The sequence below is a fragment of the Siphateles boraxobius genome, unplaced genomic scaffold (assembly GCF_051911475.1).
Source record: "Siphateles boraxobius isolate OS27281-9 unplaced genomic scaffold, OSU_SipBor_1 9, whole genome shotgun sequence".
Classification (NCBI taxonomy): Eukaryota; Metazoa; Chordata; class Actinopteri; order Cypriniformes; family Leuciscidae; genus Siphateles; species Siphateles boraxobius.
The window spans coordinates 17,180,443-17,195,504 of NW_027509219.1; the positions used below are offsets into that span (position 1 = coordinate 17,180,443).

Consider the following 15,062-nt stretch of genomic DNA (forward strand, 5'->3'; position numbering starts at 1 on the left):
ATGTGTGGTATCGGATATGTAAAATAAATGTCCTGGAGAGAAAGGTGTTGAAATATTCATTGAAGGCCATGGGGGTTAAGGAAAGAAACTCTTGATAAAAAGAAAAGGGATTTGGACAGGTCACTTCGAAAAATGGAGCATAAGTATGTTCAGAAGTGCTGGGGAAAATGACTTGACAAACTGCTCTTAATTTACAGTAGTTAAACTAGTCAAACTACCCCTTCAAAGTATTTAGATAAACTACAAGATTTTCTACATTTAACAATACCTCCTCTATGGATCTAAAACCAATAAATCATTCCTATATGAATAGCAAATGGCAAACAGAGTAGGATCTAGGGGTGTAACAATATATCGTGCCACAATATATCGCAATACAAAAATGCAACAATACGTATCGTGGATAGTGACAATATGTATCGTGGATAGTTCCCCCCCCCAAAAAAAAATGTACTGTGTGAGAAAATAATTCAAGTTTTCAGAGTTTTAGTGTCAGTACATTAAACTACTATATATAATGTTGATTATAATGTATAATAATGTAATGGGGGAATATTTGTGGGTCCTGATAATACCAAATGTTACCTGAGCAGTAAAAAGTGTCCAACATTATTTTAAATATATCTAGTCAGTGAAAAGCGCAAGAATATTCTATAATAATTCTGTATTTTCAGCTTCAGAATCATGAATATTTTTATTCTGGTGTCACCATTGTCCTTGGGTTAAAAGCAGAGTTCAAGCCTATTCATTTACACACAAAATTTGATATCAAAGTTAGCATTTTAATCAACAGTAAATTTTTTGTTGACCTTTTATCATATGTCTTGGAGTATCGCAATAATATCGTATCGTGAGTTCAGTATCGTGATATGTATCGAATCGTGACATGAGGGTATCGTTACACCCCTAGTAGGATCTGTATAAAACTCCATGAAATCAGCCCCGTATTGTTGGGAGAAGAAGCTTCTGTTAATTTTCAAACTGATGGGACCAGATTGTTGGATAACACCTTAGTTTAGGGTCCGATTCTCACTATTAACTAGTTTCTTATTAGCTTGCATATTACTAGGATATTGGCTGTTTATTAGTGCTAATAAACAGTTTTGGGGGTAACTCATTACAAGTAACTTGACTTTTGTAATCAGATTACTTTTTCAAGTAACTAGTAAAGTAACGCATTACTTTTAAAAAACAAAATATCTGAGTTACTTTTTCAAATAACTAACGCAAGTTAATTTGTTTTCCCATTTATTGACTGACAGCTCTCTTGTCCCCATGTTGAGACAATTCGAAGTGCAGAGGCGTTGTGTGTAAACATGATGGTTATTGTAGTTCTAGACTAAACTTGAGTGTGCATTTACTTATCTCACTTCCACAAAGATAAATAAAATCAGTGAAATGCAGAATCTGAATACTATGCAAACATCCAATAACTAAATAAAACATTAATTTTTATGCATTTAATCTCACTTTATTGACCAATGTACTTGCTTCTGACCTTCGATGATTCAGTTAAACCATGAGCAAAAATGACTATAGATTTTTTTGTTCCCTATCGGTCAGTCACTACAACGTAGGTCTGACTGACCAATAGGAATCTCGCTAGAGAGGCCAATCTACTTCGAGTGAAACTAAAACAAGCCTATACACATTGGTGTGCAATCATTTGCATCAACTATGCGGCCTCGCAGCACGGGTATATAATGAGCAGCTGTTGCAGTTGCACTTCAGCTTTTTGCTTCACTAGCATCTTGACCAAACAGACACGCACTAATTATTCCTTATATTTAATGAATAATCCTGCAAACTCACCCTCCCAACAAAGGTCTTTGAAACTTCCCCCAAAACTAACATCGCAATGAAGCTAACACCACTGGCAGAACTAAATGTCCTGTTACAGGACACATTTAGACTGATAAGACTTTACGGACCCAAAAGGAAATTCCTGAGATATGCGACACTCACTTAATTCTTACTGAGAAGCAGAAATAAACCCCGTTAATCCTATATATTCTATATATATATATATATATATATATATATATATATATATATATATATATATATATATATAACCACTTGAGAAATGTATAAACATGTATCTAATTTTCCCATCTCATGATTTTCCTTTTATGTTGTTTGGCCTGTTTTCTTGTAAACTCTAATGGGTTAATGTTTCTAACTTTGCATACTATGGTAAACCAAAATCATGTGTGTGGCATGTTTGGTCTCTATAAACTCCAATCTTCGTTCCCCATTTGTTAATTTACATTACATTTTGCTAACTTTGTGACGCATGGGTATTATAAGAATCTAGAAGATTCTTTTTCTTAAACACCCAATAAAATTACAGATCCAAATGCCCTGCTAGAACACAAAGGGTTGTAAAATCTCCCTCCAAAGGGTCAACAACTTACTCCTCAGGCCAAGGCACTGAAGGACCTGCACGAGGGTGGACATGATCCACAAGTTCTCAAAGAACTTCGTGCTGCAACGGACCTCGCGCTTCGTGCGACGAAGGTCACCGTGTGGTCAGTGGGTCGTGCGATGTCCACCTTGGTGGTCCAGAAACGCCATCTCTGGCTGTGTCTGGTCGACATGAGGGAGACTGACAAGCTCCGGTTCCTTAAACTCCCCCGTGTCCCAGACCAGCCTCTTCGGCGACGCGGTCGAGAACTTCGCCCAGCAGTTCTCGGCTGTACAAAAGCAGACAGAGACTATCAAACACATTCTGTCGTGGCGGTCAGCTGCTGCCTCTACCCCACCGCCCGCTCGTCGCCAGGGGTGTCCTCCTGGTGGGTTACGACCAATCTTGGACTTGCGAGTTTTGAATCGGAGCCTCCACAAGCTACCGTTCAAAATGCTCATGCAGAGACGCATTTTCGAATGCACCCGTCCCCGAGATTGGTTTGCAGCGATTGACCTGAAGGACGCGTACTTTCATGTTTCACAGGCTGTTCACACAGGCCGTTCCTGCGCTTTGCGTTCGAGGGTCGAGCTTATCAGTACAAAGTCCTACCCTTCAGGCTGTCCCTGTCCCCCCCATGTCTTCACGAAAGTCACGGAGGGGGCCCTTGTTCCCATGAGAGAGCAGGGCGTTCGCATCCTCAACTATTCTGACGACTGGCTCATACTAGCACACTCTCGAGATCAGCTATGCGAACACAGGGACCTCGTGCTCAGGCACCTCAGCCAGTTGTGTCTTCAGGTCAACTGGGAAAAGAGCAAACTCTCCCATGTACAGAGGATCTCTTTTCTCGGTATGGAATTGGATTCCAGTTGGAGGAGCAGGTTCTTCTGGTGGCTTCATATTGGCCCACCCGGACTTGGTTCCCAGAACTCATGCTCCTTGTGACAGTCCCTCCCTGGCCCATTCCTCTGAAGAAGGATCTTCTGACTCAGAGACGGGGCACCCTATGGCACCCGCGTCAAGACTTCTGGAAACTCCATTTCTGATCCCTCAACTGGACGGGGAGGTTCTAGATGACTTACCCCCAGAGGTACTTAACACCATCACTTCAGCACGGGCGCCGTCCACGAGACGTGTATACGCCCTGAAGTGGAACCTGTTCATCGAAATGGTGTTCTTCTCGCTGAGAAGACCCCCGAAGATGTTCGATAGGGTCTGTGCTTTCCTTCTTGCAGCAAGGGTTGGACCGAAGGCTGTCTCCCTCCACCCTCAAAGTACATGCTGCAGCTATTTCAGCTTATCACGACCACATAGATGGCAAAACAGTTGGAAAGCACAACCTGGTCGTCAGGTTACTTGGGGGGCGAGACGATTAAATCCTCCTCAACCCCACTCCATACCCTCTTGGGACCTTTCCCTGGCCCTTTGAGCACTTCAGGATGCTCCCTTGTGGCCTTAATTTAATCCTCCTCGACCCCCCTCCATACCCTCTTGGGGCCTTTCCCTGGTGCTTCGAGCACTTCAGAATGCTCCCTTTGAGCGTTTGCAATTAGTAGACTTAAAGCTTCTTTCCACGAAGACTTTGCTGCTGGTTGCACTGGCCTCTGTCAAGAGGGTAGGGGACCTGCAGGCATTTTCGTTCGACGAATCATGCCTAGAGTTTGGGCCGGGTGACAACCATGTAGTATTAAGTCCCCGGCCTGGCTACGTGCCCAAGGTTCCTACCACTCCCTTCAGGGACCAGGTAGTGAACCTACAAGCGCTGCCCTTGGAGGAGGCAGACCCAGCCCTCACTTTGCTCTTTCCCGTTCACGCTCTGCGTTTGTACGTGGACAGAACTCAAAGTCTCAGGACCTCAGACCAGCTCTTTGTCTGTTACAGAGGCCAGCAGAAGGTAAAGGCTGTCTCCAAGCAGAGGTTGGCCCACTGGATAGTAGATGCCATCGGTTTGGCTTATCAAGCTTAAGGCGTGCCCTGCCCGCTCAGGTTGCATGCACACTCCACTAGAGGCTTTGTTTCCTCCTGGGCGCTGGCACGTGGCTCCTCGCTAACAGATATATGTAGAGCTGCGGGCTGGGCGACACCTAACATGTTCGCTAGATATTATAGCCTACAAGTAGAGCCGGTCTCCTCCCGTGTTCTCACCCTAAACGGATAGAAGCACCGAGAGGCCTGGCTCTGTCGACTTGCTGCATCCTACTGTGCACCCTTATTTCTCCAGAGTGAAAAACCTGTCTAGTCCTCCAGCACCCTAAGCCCGGACATGGCGGAGCGTCCAGTGCCAGGCCTTTATCCGCTGAATCCTTGAGATCCGGATCTGGCCTGGATTCCATATGTGTGACCCTACTGGGATCCCATATGTGTATTTTCTCCACGGCTGCTCCTAAGTCAGAAGCCCGTGTCTTTCCCTTAGGCTAAGTCACCCATTATTCATATGCAGTACAACCTTTGGGTTAGTCCATATGTATTTTCCACATAACTCTTTGAAGAAGTGGCTTCCGCAACGTTCTCCTTCCTAAACAGAAAGGGCACGCTTTCCCAGTGTTTTCCAATATCTCACTGTATGGGTTATCATGGAACAACAGTGATAGATACACTCTGTGTAAGCCTCCTCCTATCGTCATTCCAGGCAAGAAGGTGTAGAGGCTTGCACAGGGCGCTGGATGGGGTTCAGCGGCTGTGGCTCTTTGGTAGGGATTCCTATTGTTCAGTCAGACCTACATTGTAGTGACTGACCGATAGGGAACGTCTTGGTTACATATGGTAACCCTCGTTCCCTGAGGGAGGGAATGGAGACGTAGGTCCCGTCGCCACATCTGCTGCCAACCGCCGGGGCGGCCAGCTTATCAGGTTGGCTCCTCAGCAAAAAACTGAAAAAAAACTGAGGCTGCACAGCTGATGCAAATGATTGCACGCCAATGTGTATTGGCTTGTTTTAGTTTCACTCAAAGTAGATTGGCCCCTCTAGCGATATTCCTATTGGTCAGTCAGACCTACTTCTCTGTTCCCTCCCTCAGGGAACGAGGGTTACCATATGTAACCAAGACGTTTTTATTGGTAAATTAAGTGTTAAACTTTTTTTCTCCTGCATCCTATTCTTCCGTTACCCAGAATGGCAGCACAGCTGAAAGGTTTGTTTGAGCTGTGCCCTCTACTGTACACATGTACATTTGCATTTCCTTCAGCCTGAGGCTTATTTCACTTTTGGTGTGAAAGGGTCTTTACATTTGCCCAAAAATGTAACTTTTTTTGTTATAAAAAAACAACAAATCCAGCCCAGGTGAAAAAAAGTAACCAAGTAACACAATTAGTTACTTTTTACCAACATGTTTTTTTTTTTGTCAAAACCCTTTATCCCTGAAGCAAGTTTTATTCGATTGAGCTGGTTTTAACCATGTAAATCTTTTTTATTCCATTAACACTCTTGAAGAAATCTTTTAACCAAATAGTTTTTAGCAAAAATAGATTATAAAAACCTGATTTAGTTTTACCATAAATCTTCTCACCATGAAAATAGCCAGAGAAGCTGGCATGGTGTTAAACAAACAAACAAACAAACAAACTTAAAAATGTTCTACATTTATTATAATCTTGTTTTTTGTTAGCATTTTGTCATGTAAAAAAAAATTTGTTAAACCTTAAAAAGATGTCTTTCAGGATTGTATCTCTGATTATATCATACATTTGGCCAATCATTGTAATAAATATTTTAATATATTGTATTGAAAAGCAAGATGTAAAATCCTGCAAAGACTCAAATGGACCATTAAATAATTTGTTATTAAACCTAACAAATAAAACTGGTTCAACGGGCTGAATAAACAGATTTATTAGAATGAATTGCTCTCCTAAAATGCCCACTTTCCGTCAAATCACTGTATACTCATACAAAATATAGTGACGCAGTGGCCGCAGCGATTTGTTTTTAGAAAAGTAGCTCATTACTCAAAGATAATTTTGTGCTGCTAAGAAGGTTTTTATGTTTTGGTGACAGTTCTGTGGGAGGACAGATACAAAATTAAAAGAGAGGTAATAAAGATTGTGACTCTACACAAAGCATCATTTAGAGAGAGAGAGAGAGAGAGAGAGAGAGAGAGGAGAGAGAGAGAGAGAGAGAGAGAGAGAGAGAGAGAGACTCTGTTGTGGAAGATCTCATTATGATCGCATTTGAAACCATGACTGCCAGTTTCTCCTTCCATTTTGCTTTTGTACGTCTGTTTCTTTTTCCTATTGAGTAAGGAGAGTGGGATTTAAACTTAATTTTCATATTTCATAACATTGATGTTGATATTTAAAGACTCCATTAAATTAAAATTTAGTTTTTGTGGCTTTTAGATGTTTTGAGGTCATCTACACCACCGTTTAAAAGTTTGCAGTCAGTAAAAAAAAATGTATTGAAAGAAATCAAAGGTTTTATTCCGCAAGGATGCATTAAAATGATCAGATGTAAATATATAGATATTTATAATCTTACCAAAGTTTTCTTTAATTCTTTTGAACTTTCTATTCATCAAATAATCATGAAAAATGTGACCGTTTGCACAAAACTATTACGCAGCACAGCTGTTTTCAACATTGATCATGATAAGAAATGTTTCTTTAGCACTAAATCAGCATATTAGAATGATTTCTGAAGGATCATGTGACACTGAAGACTGGAGTAATGATGCTGAAACATTCAGCTTCGCCATCACAGGAATACATTACCTTTAATATGTAATTGTAATATTTCACAATATTACTGTTTATTTGTGATCAAATAAAAGCATAAGAACCTCGAAAATCATTAAAATATTAGAGATTCCAAACTTTTGAACACTAGTGTAAATGCAAGCATATCTATAAATGGTAGCAAAAGTACATTTTAGCAGATATATACCCATTTTTTTTCCTGTAAAATTAAACAAAAATATTGATGACTCATTCTGCACTACACCAATTTGTGTAATTAATTCTTCAAAGTGTCCTGACCAAACTTAGTTTCAATACAAAATACTTTAAAAAAAATGCCAGAAAACTTCACTTTTTAAGTGATTTCATGGGTCTTTAAGGAAAGAGAGAGACAAAGTCATGCATTTCCAAATTTCACATTTGTTTGGAACCATCCACGTGTATATAAACATGCCCGAGAGTATGCTACAGGCGATGTATGTGCAAAATGTGCATGTCGGTGGACTTTTGTGTGGCTCCAGAGGGGGATCAGTCAACCAATCGAATGTGTGTTTTCGTGGGCATTGAGGCGGTCTCTTGACAGAGCAAGCAAATGTACGCTTGCCACTCTTTAATCAGGCCCATTTGTCACTGTCATGATGAGACAGTATGCCTGAGAAAGCCTCCGAGGGATTTTCAGAGAGACATATGAGTAACCCTGGTGCTGACATCTGCCATCTGTGCCTTGAGCTTTAGGATTTGACAAGTTTATATTCAGCAGGAAGTTACCAATATGCATTATACCTTGGTAATTTGTCCCCATTTCATGTTATGAGAAACGCCTTCAAATTCCTTGACCTTGTGCACTTTCATTTCTCCTGACTGGCAGCCCTCCAGACCCTCCCATTGATTCATCACTTCATTTGACCTACCGTGTCACAAAGTCAAGACTCTTGCACTTTGTCTTGGCAGACAGATTATCTAAGCGCTAATCTTGTGCCTCTGGGGTCAAAATGGGCAGATACGCAGGACAGGTGTTGCTAAAGTCTGGATGGATTGGCTGGAGAAGCCTGTTGCATTAGTCTTCCCCATTTACAAAAACTCTGTGATGTTCTTTCTCTGTCTTTAGCAGGACATGGTGAACTATTATCTCCCATAGATAGATTATGGCCTGGGACATTGGGGACAGTGCACCGGGCTGATGAGAGGCCTGCCACCTGAATAAAAGACACTGGAGTACATATAAATAGACATATGTGCCAGTATTTTTAAAAATACAATTAATGCATTTAAAAATCAAAGATGCATCGTAAATAACAAAATTATATTTTGTAATTTCTAAAATTAGTGCATTAAGTGTGGAAGGGCTGGGTATCGATGAAGATTTATGGATTCATACCTGTTCATATTCACAAACTCTTATATTTAGATTTTGATTCCATATGAGTCGATTCGTATTAATGTGTGTATATTTTAGTTATATCAGATTTGCTTGCAAATGTATGAAATTCTGTCTCTGCTAATGTTGTATATTTATACAAGGCAGTCTTTCATACTGATTCAAATGGCAACCTGTCTTTTTTAAATAATTAGACTACACTGATTGTGCTGTATTTGTTTGATGCATTAACACGAAAAGGCTCGAATTGTGAGAGTCATTTGTTTGTGAATTGGACTACTCAGGTCATGCTGTATATTTTTGATTCACTAATCTGAATTGGCTCATACTGTAAGAGTATGTCTGTAAATTACACTACACTGGTCGCCTTGTATGTTTTTAATTCACTAACACAAACAGGTTCGTTAGAGTAATTTTTTTGGTAATTCAGGATACACTGGTTGTTTTTGCATACAGCTCTTGTGAACCTAAAAGAGAGATTTCTTGGCATTTTTTCGTAAACTAAAATCCGTCTTTGCTACCTCCACTCTAAGAGTTCTTGGAGGCAGGCGTCCTTCCTTTGTCCTAGCTGGGTCGTGTCCTTTGGTGCATTGGAGAATAAGGCCAGTGCTCAGCGACCCTCGCCACATGCCAGACTCTATCGCGTTTCAAATACATTGCAGCAGCTACACTGCAGGCGTGCTCTGAGAGCAGCAGCATGTGTGATGATGATGGTCAACGTGCGATATGCAACAGCATGAAATGACCTTTTCATCTCAGAGCTTCAGTGTGGCAGCTGTGGTGCCAGTTTAGCTTTGGGGGACTAAACTGTGTTGAGTGCTAAGTCACAGATGTTACCTCATCCCAAACACACACTCTAAGGGTTATGATTTGACCCATTACTTCTGTTTGTTATGCAGTGTGATAAATATACATAGCCACCAAAATACACCAGTTCCAATTGGATTGGATGGGCACCACAACATTTCTGGGAAGTTAGTAGGGAATTAAAGTTTAAAGAGGCATGTCTGCAATGAAAAAAAAAAAATCACTCAGAAATTATTAGCATGTTTCACAAGTAATTACAAAGAAATGGCTAGTAAAACTTACTCCAATAATCTTTTTTTGTTCAAAACTTTGAAAAATAATTTTTTGCAGTGTGTGAAATGTTCAGTGCTTATTTCTTTGGGGTAAAAAGGGAATGTCTTCAGAATAATTTATTTAGTCTAAAATTGTCTGTATTTTTTACCTATGGACAGGCAGATTCTGCTACTTCAGTACTGGCCCCTAAACAGCATGTAAAAACAAAATTAACGTAAATTGGTTACCGTACTTGTCAGTCAGTTTGATCTCTTCCCGTCTTGATGGGAAATGTCTGGACGAAATAAGCTTCAGACTTTATGCTGCAAGTCAGAAGTCTGGCTCTGCAGCCCCATCTTGTTTAGGTGAGTGTCTATTATCCAGAATTAGATGCATGCTTGACCAAACTATGCTGATAGGCAAAAGTCTGGCTTAATGAAATGATAATACGTTTATTTTATATAGCTCCTTCCTACAACTCAAAGTTGTTTTACAATAGTAAGACCAATAGTGAGACCATAGGGGGCTTTGAATGTGATGAGAAGTACCTTGTATTGAATACGGAAACGAACGGGTAGCCAATGTAATCTGTGTAAAACAGGAGTAATGTGGGAGGATTTCTTGGAATTTGTGATTCCTCTGGCTGCGACGTTCTGAATTATTGGAGCTTATTTAGTGTTGTACTGCTATGCCAAAAAAGAGAGCATTACAGTAGTCTAAGCGGAAAGTAATAAAAACTAGAGTCTCAGCATCGTTGATATTTAAGAAAGGATGTAAATGAGCAAAATTCCAGAGGTTGAAAAAGGCAGATTTGGTCAGATGAGATATGAGGATAGAAAGAGGGAAGAATCGAAAATTATTAACCAGGTTTTTAACAGTGGTGGAAAGTTGAACTAAGAAATCAGCAATCTCAATATTATCAACACAGAGACGGGATGTAAATTGAGGAGGACCAACCAGTAGATTTGTTTTATCAATGTTTAGTTTGAGAAAATTACTGGCTGAAATTGAGTTGTGGGAAAGGAGTAGTCCGTTGGAAACTAATGTAGAGCTGGGTGTCATCTGGATAGCAATGAAAGTTAAAGCCATGATGATGGATAATGTGACCTAAGGGAAGCATGTAGATGATGAAGAGTAAAGGTCCAAGAACAGAACCTTGTGGAACACCATGTGAGACAAGGGCAGTAGTGGACTTGGAGAGTGGTGGCCTGATGGAGAGAAATGTAATGTGGACTGTCAGACAAGTAGGAAATGATTCAACACAGGTGTATAGTGTCAATTAGAGAGATATCAAGGAGACTTAAAGTGCTGATGGAGCCCAAGTCGATGGCCATGAGAAGATCATTGACTACACCTGATTGGAAACATTCATAAAGGTTGTGTGATGACAAATAGTTTTATGTTGAGCAGTGACCACTTTCTCATGCAACTTCGAGAAAAATGGAAGATGCAAAATTGGTCTTATAAAGCCATGTCAGAAATGTCGAGGCCAGGTTTCTTTAAGACTGGGGTGACAGTACTGATTTTGTTCTAGTAATTAAAAACTTTAGCTAAGTAGTTGGGAGATAAGAAGTGAAATGGGCAATGAAATTACAGAAGCACACATTTGAACCCTTTCACACGTAAGTTTACAATATTCTACCTGACCCCCCAGCGTGAGTTCTTTAAGGCGACCGTTATTTAGAACCTGTCACTTTAATGTTGGTGGCATGGTGACGCATCATCGCTTGTCACGTGACACAGTGCAACCACAACACAGCGCTGAATTAATGATGATCTGCTTTGTCATTTTTCCTTTTGTATTCAAAATATTCACACATGTATTAGCTATAGCTTGAACCACTGATATTCCAATTGTCAAATATGTGCAAGTGGATGTGTTTTGTTGTTTAAACACCTTTATAACGATCACGTTAGTTGAGCTCTATGCACGATGGGCGGCGCCATGTTAGCTTGTGCCACAGTTCAGAGAATCGGACCTGTTGGATTTACAACACGTCAATTTCTCCACTTCTCACGAAATACATGAAAGTAAGTGGCTGGTGAACTGGGAGAAGAATAGGGTCAAATGTAAAGCTACTTACACAATGTGTATCTGATATGAATAAAATGTGTCGTCTTATTATAATGGAAAGGATTATTACTGCCGCTTCCATAGACATCAGTGTGTATTTTACAAACTCAAAATCATTGTTTTGCTAGTACTTATGTGTATTTAAATGTCTGAAAACTAAAATAAACATTGTGTTTCAAAACACCCAATAGTTGTGATATGACAGCACTGAGTGGGTCCTTCTCTGGCTCAGCGCCAGCCAACGCACGAAATCACGTTTGAATTTAGCAGTTGATCACGTGATGCACTGACCGTTGTAATCACACCGGTGTGATCGCACGCTCCAGGGACCAGCCAAGCCAAGACTGATCACAACGGTGTGATTGTACGTATGAAAGGGTTAAGTAAGGCAGTAGGGGCTGGGTCGAGAGGGTTGGAATAAGAGTTTGATGTCTTGATTAGATACAGTCTGGGGTGGGAGGATCAAAGTTAGTGAAAGTGCCAGGAGTGAAGGCCGAGAGAAGTTCATCTGGTTATACCATTTATTTTATCTTAGAAGAATGATTCTCAGACCTCAGCTGAGTAACTCATGTCAGGTGCAGGTAGGTGGTAAGTTTACTGACAGTGTTTAGGGTAGAGAGGAAGCGTTACTAATAAGGGTAGAGTAGTAGCTAGAGCATGCAGTATTTAAGGCAGATTTGTATAGCTCAATATGGTCTTACTAAGCAGTAAAATGCTCATTTGCTGGTTTTCCTGTAGAGGTGTACAAGGTGACGGCCAAGCTGTGAAGTGTAGGTTAAACCAGAGAGACGTGTGCGTAGAATGCATAAGTCTACTTTTAAGGGGGGCGTGAGTATCAAGGGCAGTGGAAATGGACGTATTACATTTGGCAAGGATATCAATAGAGCTAGTAATGGCAGAGAGTTGAGTTTGTAGAGATGTGGAAAACCATTACTGGAAAATCCAGTGATGGATTCACAGATTTGAGGTTATGGTAAGTTATGATGAATGGTATGTATTTTCGTTAGACAGCATTTTATTGTCTGAGCGGGTGATTCTTAACAAGAATAAATAGCAGATTGGACTAGATTTTATTTTGATAGTAAAAGTCCGGGGTGTCCGATTGCTCAACTAAAACTTTGCCATGGATATTTAGGTACGGTATAAATATCAGGTCTTTGTATGCTCTCAAACTGAATCCTGCATGCACATTAGCAAAAGAGTGACGGTGAAATTGTTTTGGGTTCCTTTGTTTCTCTTTGTTTTTGCTTCATTTTAATGGTTTGTTGCTCATTAGAGGTGTGTAATTGAAGAAGCGTTGCTTTGTGTATGTGTAAGAGACACAGCATGGCAGAGCTCATTTATGATGACTCAGCTATTTGAAAGCAGTAATGTACTTGAAATAATGTTTTCATTACCAGTCCCCCTGCTGGAGGCCTAATTGTCATTGTATATTACAACTTACTGTTCAGATACTTTCATCATTTCAAAGCTCAAGTGTTCATGACAAACTTTAGAGGGACAGCCCACAAGATTCAGTCTCCTTTATAGAGCTTCGCTTCCGTACCATTCTTTTTGACACAGACAAGACCGAGGTTATCAGCCGTCTTTGAGTGACGTCCCCTGCCATGGTGTGTTTTGACGTGTCTGAGCTGCAGCCACTTGACAGCAGCCCTCTTTAAAATCAGTCATTAACTGTGAATAGAGGCAGAGTATTATTGTCAGCACCTTTCAGGCCTACTGGAATATATTTATTTTTATCTCTTGAAGTGATTCAAATACTAAATAGCAGAATTTGAATTCTGTGGCACCCACACATACATGCATGAACGTATGCAACTAGAGGTCATAACTAAATCACAAAATTCAATTCCCAATGCGACACATTTAATAGTCCTTTCACTAATTGCACAATGGCAGGAACTCCAGAACTCTGTCCTCTTTTTACATTTTTGTAAAATGTGTTTTTCACAGTAATAATATGAAGATGGTCCTTGGAGACCATACTGTGGAAACCCGTTGAGTCTTTCCTTTTGGGATTGACGTTTTATTTATTTTTTTGAAAGATTGAACAGAACTTTGGCAAAAACTTGCATGAAGCTGACATGGTGATTCATTAAACACTTTTAGACACTACCTCAGGCATGCATACAAACTTTATGATGCATATTACCAAACAAACAACACAATCAGCTTCCTACTACTGGGGATTTTCTTCTGGATGTGTGTGTATATTTTGTGTCCTATAGGAATTATTTCTTTTGCAACACAAAGGTCTGAATTGGGTTCATTTTTCATGTTGTCAAGCTGTCATTTCAATGTAATCGAATACATACATTAAATTTAGTAGAATTATACACACACACATAGAGATATATACATACACACACTGCCTTTAAAAAGTTTGAGATCGGTACGATTTTTTTAAAAGAAGTCTCTTATGCTCACCAAGGCTGTATTTACTTGATTAAAAAAGCAACAACAAAAAGCAGTGATATTGTTAAATATTATGACAATTTAAATGAACTGTTTTCTATTTGAATATATTTGAATGTTTTTTTTTAAATATTGTTTAAAAAAAAAAAAAAATTTTTATTCCTGTGATGCAAAACTGAATTCTCAGCATCATTGCTCCAGTCTTCAGTGTCACATGATCCTTCAGAAATCATTCTAATATGCTGATTTGATGCTCAAAAAACTATTATTATTATTATTATTATTATCAATGTTTCAGGATTCTTTGATGAATAGAAAGTCATATTTCATTTATTTGAAATATAATCTTTTGAAACATTATAAATGTCTTTACTGTAACTTTTGATCCATTTAATGCATCCTTGCTGAATAAAAGTATTGATTTATCCCCCCCCAAATAAAATTATTCCCCACCCCAAACTTTTGAACAGTAGTGTATAATGTTACAAAAGCTTTCTAATCCAGATATAAATGCTGTTCTTTTGAACTTTCTATTTATCAAAGAATCCTGCATTTTTTTACATAACTGTTTTCAACATTGATTATAATGATATTAATAATAAATGTTTCTTGAGCAGCAAATCTGTATATTAGAGTGATTTCTGAAGGATCATTTGACACTGAAGACTGGAGTAATGATGCTGAAAATTCAGCTTTGCATCACAGAAATAAATTACATTTGAAAATATATTCAAATAGAAAACAGTTATTTTAAATTGTCCAAAACTCCTTTACCAATATTACTATTTTTTGTGTATTTTTAATCAAATAAATTCAGCCTTGGTGAGCATAAGAGTATTGTGTTAAAACATAAAACATCTTACCGATCCCAAACTTTTGAACGGCAGTGTATGTATGTGTGTGTGTATATGATATATATATATATATATATATATATATATATATACTGTATATGTGTTTGTAAATGTGTAAATTATATTACATTAAAATTTTATACATTTTAATAATTTTTTTTAAATAATTTAGAGAGTTTAGTTTAAATGCCCGGCCTAACT

At 39.2% G+C, this 15,062-nt stretch overlaps 1 protein-coding gene across 1 annotated transcript in view; it reads left to right on the plus strand.

Moving 5' to 3' along the window:
* ipo11 (importin 11) overlaps window positions 1–15,062 on the plus strand; it is a 197,257-nt gene that overhangs the window by 65,853 nt on the left and 116,342 nt on the right. The gene's annotated exons all lie outside the window — the stretch shown is intronic.